Below are 9128 nucleotides of genomic sequence, written 5' to 3' on the forward strand. Positions count from 1 at the left end.
TTTGTATTTTCATTATACTAACACCTATCATTGTATTTCGCATAATTCTATTATTCTCTCCCCGTTATCATTCACCGTGTCTTCTCCGTATTGTCCTACGGTGACATCATCTACATTTAGATCTCCAGCTACTATAATTTCTTGTTGTTTTATTTTTCATATTTCTTCTTTCACAGTTACTATACAGAGCTGGGCAGTATTCGATTTTGTAAATACTTTTTAGTATTCAAATACTTTAAAGTATTCAAATACTTTGTAATTAAATACTTTTATGGAAGCCGTATTTGTATTTGTAACTCAAATACTTTCGCAAATATTTAGTATTCGAATACTTCGCAAAGTATTTGAATACTTCGTAAAGTATTCGAATACTTCGCATAGTATTTGAATACTTTTAAGTTATTCAAATATTTGAGAACTATTTAGAAATGTTTAGGGGAAGTTTCCATTATCACAAAATCAAATATAAAAATCCCATACAACTGAATACCGAACGATCCTGGAGTGAAACTTTTTTGACCCGATAGGCTACTTAACTTAAAACAATAGGTTCTTTTCTTATATCCTTAAGACCATGCGTGTACCAATTTTCAAAGCGATCGCACGTTTCTAAACAAGTTATCATGCACACGGACAGACGGACGGATAAAAAAGGATCTGTTTCAAAATCGCTAGGATTAATTTGCCGGCTCGTGTGGCGCAGTTAAAGCTGGACTGTGGTAGTAAGGGTCCCTGGTTCGAATCCGGGTTCGGGCATGGATATTTGTAAATGTATAGTGAGTTGGGTTGGTAGAGTAGCCTTGGCTGAAACCCCGCCCACTCAACAATAAAGGCAAAATAAAAAAAAATAATTTCAGAAAGGTGTACATGTCATGTCAGGTGTCATGTGCACGACGTACGATCGCTTTGAAAACTGGTACACGTATTCTTAAGGATATAACTGATATAAGAAAGGTCCTGGTACCCCCTATCCTATATAATATAATAATACGCGGTTACTCCCCTTAAATTTGTATATAACAATAGAAATATAAAAAAATCTAACTTCAGAGAAAGGGACTACATTCAGCGCACAAAACGCTATTCTTCCATGTAGCCCCCATACAAAATATAACTTGACCTTTTTTAAGTAGTATTAAGACTTTTATCTAGTACTATTTTAAATTTTTTATGTATTTGAGTGACAAGTATTCAAATACTTTTCAAAGTATTCGAATACTTTTTATAGTATTCGTTTACCTTTGAAAGTTTTCAATAACTTCTGAAAGTATTCGAATACTTTGGAAAGTATTCGAATACATTCTAAAGTATTTGAATACTTATTTTTGAAAGTATTTGAATACTTTTCAAAGTATTTGTATTTAATATTTGGTTGTGCTGGACGTAAAAGTATTTAGTATTCAAATACTTTTGATTTGTCTAAAGTATTTACTATTTAGTATTCAAATACTTTTTGAAAGTATTCTGCCCAGCTCTGTTACTATATAGTCTTTAATTGCTAAGTGTCTTTATTTTTCATTTTCTTACTGAAAAACTCAGTTCATATCCTAGAAGAAGTGATCCTGTTCTTTCTTTTTCTTATTTACTACGGTTCCTTGTAAAGGCCATTGTATGTGCTTGCTTAGTATTTGATCGTCTAAGAAGCTTATTCAATTTATTGGATCGCTCTACTCATTACCTAAAGTTATGTCTATTGAATTTAATACATTTTCTTGAAAGAATGTTTTATGTTGGGAATGAGTGCCTTTACTGTCTTGCTTTGTGGTTATTTATTCTTTTTGTAAAATGTATCCTTCTAGAGGGGAGAACAGGATTCAATTGATTTCCATAAGTATTGCTGTGACCCTTTAACTTCGGGCCACATAAAAAAATAAATGCAATGCCCCACGTTTGGCGAGCAAATAATCATGCTGAGTGCAATGGCCCGACCAAAATGAACCATACCACCACACATATCAAACCTAACGAGTTCTCTAATTAAATCTCTCCCAGAACACATCCGAATCCTGACACAATAAACATTTTTTAAATTTAACTTCAAACCAGATTCTAAGGCAAACAATGACCACGATCAAATTCCATAATTTCCGAAAGAATCACTTACCTCAATTTTGAAGACTCCTGAAGTGAACTTTGGGTACGGATCAACAAAATTAATCATAATTAAGCGTGAGACGTCCATCTGGATCCGAATATACACACGACGTGCATGATTTTCATTATCAAAATTGGACTACAACAGCGTCTGTTTGAACATACCCCGCATACACGTTCAAATACAAATCAATCAGAATCAAAAAATCTTGGACTACTCACAGATTCGGTTACAAATCCCAATAAAAATCCGAGCACAAAGAACACTAATTGCGGAAGGAAACAACGCACTTAAGCGAGACGTAACGCACTAAACTTGCTCTTCTTAAATTCTTTTCCAGACAGGTTGTAGATACGTTGATTGTATTTAAATCTGAATTAACTGGCTGAACCCAAACACACGACGGATCAATCGATGGCTGTCCGTTTAACGGACTGAAAACTGCTATCTCAAACTGTTACAATTGTACAATTTTTTCAAACTTTATCTCGAACTTGGCTGGACTCTTCAATACCACGTACTGAATTCTCTTTGATGATCAGCAAAATTGTTTACAAGACGAAACGCAAAACCTTTACCAACAAACTTTAATGCAGAAAAGCGCGTCTTCTAAAGCTTCAAAGAACAGCATCTCGGCCTCTAAATTGGGCAAAAGGCGTTCTGATTAAAAGGAACCCGTATCTCTAATTACATCAATCTTTTATAAAAATAACCGAAATACCCAATAAATGAAGTCTGAACTGTCACATGAATGAATTAACAAAACAAATTGATAACGAAAATCAGATTTCCCTATCCTTAATAATTCTAGGAAATAATCTTTTTTACAAATAAACAAACACCTTGGATACGGATGAATTACCAGTATAAAAACGGGGTTGCGATGAATTATGTATCCTAACAATGTTCTAGAATTATTTTATAAATAGGTACGGTTCTCCCATTTCTACTTGCTAATAAACTTGAATGATACGAATAATACAATTTTTAAGGAGTGGGGGGGGGGGGGATTTGTGCCGCTCATCTTGCATTCGGAAACCAGACTTTTAATCCGGCTCATATTCAATAGCACTGATTCTTGGCCTCGTAGATATCCATTAGTGGCGGTTTGACATCGCTATCGCTTTTCGTTAGACGAGGAACAGACGGACATAAGTACTAATGGAGACAGACGGGCAACAAAACCATCACATAAACAAAAAAACAAACAACATAAACCAAAGGTATTTTGATTTCTTTACTTTAACACTAAAATACCTCTAAATACATTTAATTACTCTAAAATTCGACTCGGTTGTCTCAGTGCTATGTATAAATAAGGAGACATCAAATTGAGAATGTTGGACCCGTTTACAGCTAAAAAGATGGAATCACAAGATTTGATTCAATAGTATGTATGTAAGTATAGTATGACTATGACTAATAGAACATAAAATTGAATTAACCATGCATATAAACACTTCTTCCAGTTGAAATTCTTTCACTAGCTAAAATATTTGCAGTATGATTTTGATAAGTGGACAAGTTTTAATTTCTGTGTATCAACTTTTTGTCTTTCGTAGATCTGATAAGTTTAAAAATTTCCGATGCGATATAAAAACGACAGACCCTTTCGAAGAAAATTCAATTAAGGAATCGTTCTGTTACTGACATCGAATTTATCTAACCGTAGCAAAATGTTTCTTTGAGATTAAAGGCTCTTCACTCACGTTGTACGCGTTCTTTGTAAAAATAAACATTATAAATTTAAATTTAATAATTATATAACGAGTTTTATTTTGTAGAATTTGTAAGATAAATTAAGCGGGATTATGTGAAGTACTTAATTTTGCATTCATCCCCTTGTGTAAGGTGTGTCCCCGAGCCTAGTTATAGGCAAGCTCTCATAGGGTATTTACCTGCCTATCTCAATTAAAGTATTTCTGGCCCTAATTAGAATAAAAAAAGGTTTTTTACTTAAACTGTCGCACTTCTGAATATAAGAAACGTGAACATTCTTGGTTGGTTTTAACTTATATAACTGTAGTAAAATACGTAAATAGTAGAAGTACTTAGTAGAGTTCATTTTTTTTTAATTTTATAGGATTTCGAGTTGCATTTTTTTAGGGTAACTCAGTTTTATTAATATATTAGGAGGTACACAGGGTGGTCACAGGGCTGATTGTTTGAAAATTTTGTTATTAAAATTAATAGTTTCCGAATGAATTTGGTGATCCATATTTTACGGGATCATTGGTTTCCGTATGCGTTTTGACCGAGTAAATTTACCAGCGCCAGGCTGGCGGGCGGTAATACAATCTTAATGTGTTTTACATGACCAAACAGTTACATCCAGGCTTACTCAGAATGAAATCATACAACATCCTGAGAAAGGGCTAGGTTCCAGTTTTTAAAACGGCCGTGAGTTTAGAATGCGGTCCCAAACGCGCGCGTGGTTCACTGGGGAAGGCGTAGGCCATTGACTAATGATTAAAGATTGCAAATTTGACCAATAAACCCCGTGTGATCTTAGCGAAATTGCAAGAGCAGGGGCACGTTCTAGAGAGATAGCGGTGGGCCATTCGGTTAAGGTCGTTAAGTGCGTGTTCCAAAGGAAAACGTTTTTTTTTAATGAAATGGTGTTTAAATAAATGCAAACTGAAATAGTAGAATTCAGTGAGGCGAGAAAAAGTACATCAGGGCGAGATTAGCAGTTTTTGACGTCGCTACTTCGATCGCCTTCGGCGACTTTTACGCACCAGGTTTTTAATGTTAAAACGAGTCAGTTTCACTAAATGTCTTTGGTCTCTCGAGTTATTTGAGTACAAAATGAATTCAAATAAAGGGTGTTTTCCCGGATATGTAAATACGTCAAAAAATAATCCGCAGAAGATATCTATAACAGTATCATGCAATGTTTCAGATAAAAAGAAACAATGTTTCAGATAAAAAGAAATAGTTTACTGGAGAAAGAAGGGAATTAAAAGATATTTCACTAAAGACGGTTTTTTTCTGTTGTGAAGATCATTTTAACGTATGTAGGCTACACCGTTGTATTTTATAATTGTATTTTTATAGCCTTCAGAAGATATGGAAAATTAAGTCGAATCCAAGCTCGAATGAAGTCTCATGTAGTCCAACATATTTTTAGCTGTTAGGGTGGTAAAAAAAACTGATAAACCCCGATTAACCAGGGAAATTAGATCCCGAAAAAGAGAGATTTCTAAAATTTGAAATGATTCTGAAATGTGTTTACAAGAGGGTTTAATTAATGAAACAGCAACTGAAATAGAACCGAGTACATCATTTGATTTACCCGAAGGCACTGAGAACTCATCCTTTGCTAGCCGCACCAGTGAGATCTTGTCGGAGGTAATATTGCCTTTGTCGGTACCCACTTTCGACTTTCCGTTTACTCGAAATTCGCGTTTGAAGTTTTGATCCACCATCAGTAAAATCTTGTCGGGGGCAACCACATTCCCTTTGTCGGTACTGACTTCTGACTGATTGTGATTTAAATGCGCCATTTTGGTGGATTTTGCTAAGAACCCTCTACAAAATAGTACTTACTCATTTTATTGGCGACACGAAAAAGAGAGACAGCCCGCTTTAAGAAACCGTGTGACAAAATTCGCAGCGACCCGAAATCGACTACCCCCGAAGACGCTCGCCTCTAAAAAAGGGGTTAATATAGCCCCTAGGAGAAAAAACAAAATTCCCTCGCGCAGGAGTTGTGTGCGTTTACAAGATCTTTCCGACGAAACTACACTAGTTTCAAACCAATCGGACTAAAACTCTAGAAGATGGGAAAAACCAAAAAATCACCACGTTAGTAAACCACGCCGACCCCACATCATGTAGCCCCGTCTTTAAAGTTTTTAATTACACGGTCCGGGTGGGTACACGTGCATTCCTCGTCTTTCTACAAGCGTATGCTATAGCATGGGCCTTGGCGCGAGATTTACAATCGCATCAGTGACGTCAAACCAATAAGCGAGCGTTTAGCGACTTCAAACGAATGCGAAAACTTCGCATGGATTTTTTTAGAATTTCATTCAGTTGTATAGATGGTTGATTTTCATATTTGATAATTTCATTGTATATAAACAGGTTTTTATTTTTTCGTAAGTGTCCCTATTGTGTTTCCGTTTGTAATGGAACAACATTTTCCCGCTAAAATTAGATTTATATAGGTATTCCCGAGTCCGTCCCTGGCCGCAACGAAAAAATTCAAGATTGCGCTTTTTTCGTTTCCGTGGAACACGCGCGTTTTTTACTTTTCCGCCCTGCATTCTAATGGGCCATAAATAACAATAAAAGTGCCAAACAACGCTATACGAGCGGGCAGTTAATTATCCATATCGACCCGACAACTCGGAGCGCGTCGATATTAACAATTTTCGTCTACGATTTACCTAAAAGGGTAAATTTTGGATAAAGGTATTTGTGCTATTCTTGAGGGCAGAGGTAATTTTTTTCGTTTTGAATAGTGTGTGCACTTTCGACAATTACAAAGATGACGTATTCCTTTTATCTTTACGTCTATTGCATCCATCTAGTAATTATGATCGTGTTCGATTATTTGCCAAATTAACGGCATTCCCGTACAGCATGGGTATTGTCAGGTGTAACTCATTCTAAATAAAAATTGCCCTTTTATAATTATACTGGTCAGACTTTGAATTAAATGCAAGATTCTATTATGTGTTATGGCTAAAGTTCACAACCGACATACCCAGAGATATATGTTTTATGTACTTTCTCTTCTTTTGTGTCTTAGAAAAGAGCCATCTTGCCGATATTGCTAATCAATTCGTTTTTTTCTTGGTCAGTTCCTTTTTCCCAGCTTTTTGTCCTATTTGTACTATCATTTACTAAATTTAATTCTGCAGTGCAAATTATTTTGGTTAAATCTCCGTTTTTAAAGTATGTACTTTACCTAGGGAATTACGTTTGGAAATGTTCATTACCAAGTACCGGCATCCTAACGTGAGAAAATTTGGAGGTAGCAAGAAGAATTAAAGTAGGAAATTGCGCGGTACCAGTGTTTTGTTGCAATTAATAATCTACACTGCAAAATTAAATTTAATATACAGGCACAGGGTCGCTATTAATGGAACCAAAGTTCTCACGCACAAACTCCGTTTGAGATATTAGACATCAAGATTTTTTTTTTGCTAATCAGATAGGTACTTGGTCCCTAATAAAGGACTCGTAAGGTGGCGTTTACATTGAAAAAGTGAAAATTTGTTTCCACAATAACTTCCTTCTGGGTATACAGTTTTGGTTGAAATAACATTCATTCAAATATATAATGTTCCGACATTTGCATGAAACAAAAATTATTTAACGAATTCCTGTATAGGTACTTTCGCCGTTATTTAGGAAAGAAGTTCTAAAAAAACTCCCATATAAAATATATATCTAAAAGACTTTTCGTTCAACATTAGCACGATCCTATCCCGGAAGTCGCTCACATCTTTAGAAAAACATAGATTGTAGACCGGGATCAGGTCTTCTGTGACCGGCAATCTTTCCTGGCGAGAGGTTTAATTAGGTTTGTAACTATAGATTGAAGGAATAGATTTTAACGTTTAAATGAGAATGAGTTAAAATGGAAAAAGGGTCATATCACATTTTTGTTAAATCCAGAGGAGAGTAAATTAGGTTAAAAAAAGAGGTCACTTAAAAAGGACAGCTTTAGTGCCGAAATTTGTATATTGAATCTCACTTTAATACCGAAGACTGTAAAAGGAGCAGATTTTCTCTTTGAACAGTTTTACTTATAATATAGATTATAGATATGAATATTCAAAAGATTCGAACCTATTTATTTGCAGCCAGGTTATGCCAATCGAAGATTCAGGTTTTAAAAGAAATAGGTCCATTTTCCTGAGGAAGTAGGAAAGTATTTTGGTAAAATCTTTGAGAAAAAATTAATCTTTGTAGCATAAACTTTATTTTAATTGCATATGATTAAAGGTTTTCAACCCCGACTGTTACACACGAATATTTAAATCTGAGATTTACCTAATTAAAAATAATACCTAATTAAATCGTACAGAAAAGCTGACTACCCATCAAAATAATAGGCATAACATATGCATATAGGAATAAATGCATCGAAGAAGCTCAAACATGCTCTTCCTCTTATTGACTTGCAATTAGATTCACGGGATGAAATCAGCCCTTAAAGCATTTAAAAATTCATAGCAAAAGTGCGCATTAGAACAGTGTGTGTGGTTTCTGAGTAATCTGACTGAAAGTTGTATTCATTTCGTTTTTTAATAGGGACCTAGCTAATTTTCATTAACACAAACCACCACTGTCTGCAAATAATATAATTGTAATGGGAATGAATGTGCTTGTTTATTGATTGATTTATTATAAAGATATTGAATTTATTTTAAAGCAAAAATTTTAAAAACACGGAAATAATACGTTTAAAACAAGTTACTGAATATATACCGTCTAATGCAAACAACTAATAAGAGCAGAGTGGCGCAGTGGAAGCGTGCTGGGCCCATAACCCAGAGGTCCGTGGATCGAAACCACGCTCTGCTAACAATTTTTTTTTATTCGCTCGTCAGTTATAAATTTTTTATCACTTGCCTTATCTGCAATATACAATCGCATAGCAAATTTTTGCGAAATGTAATGTTCAAATTATATCAAACCTTACTCGGTGCAAGCAAATTTGGTAATTATACAGTGATGTGTTTATCATACTGCATTGCATTTACTATATAACTATTTACAGATTAACTAGGTAACTAACAATTTTAATTTAGCGGAGTCTAGGTAATAAGTTAGTAAGGTTCCACATACAAAAAAATCTCCTCAAGTTGCGTTGATCGAAGACTTTGAGGTCTTAGCATTCCAATCAAACATTTAAAAGAGTTAGGTAGTGAATCTGTTAACATCGAAATGAACTATTATTACAATGTTTAAAGACAAATACTACCTATCCATAGTTATTTATAATTTAGGTACCTACGTATTAGGTATGTGTCGAACACTCTTTGTATTCTACGAAATATTTCTCTACAGCATG

General features: G+C 34.7%; 1 non-coding gene across 1 annotated transcript; it reads left to right on the top strand.

Moving 5' to 3' along the window:
* The first annotated feature begins 8566 nt into the window (after positions 1–8566).
* Positions 8567–8638, top strand: Trnam-cau. Its single transcript has one exon. It is a non-coding gene; the product is annotated as a tRNA-Met (tRNA).
* Positions 8639–9128: the final 490 nt, after the last annotated feature.

Source organism: Photinus pyralis, unplaced genomic scaffold, assembly GCF_008802855.1.
Source record: "Photinus pyralis isolate 1611_PpyrPB1 unplaced genomic scaffold, Ppyr1.3 Ppyr1.4_LG3b, whole genome shotgun sequence".
NCBI lineage: Eukaryota > Metazoa > Arthropoda > Insecta > Coleoptera > Lampyridae > Photinus > Photinus pyralis.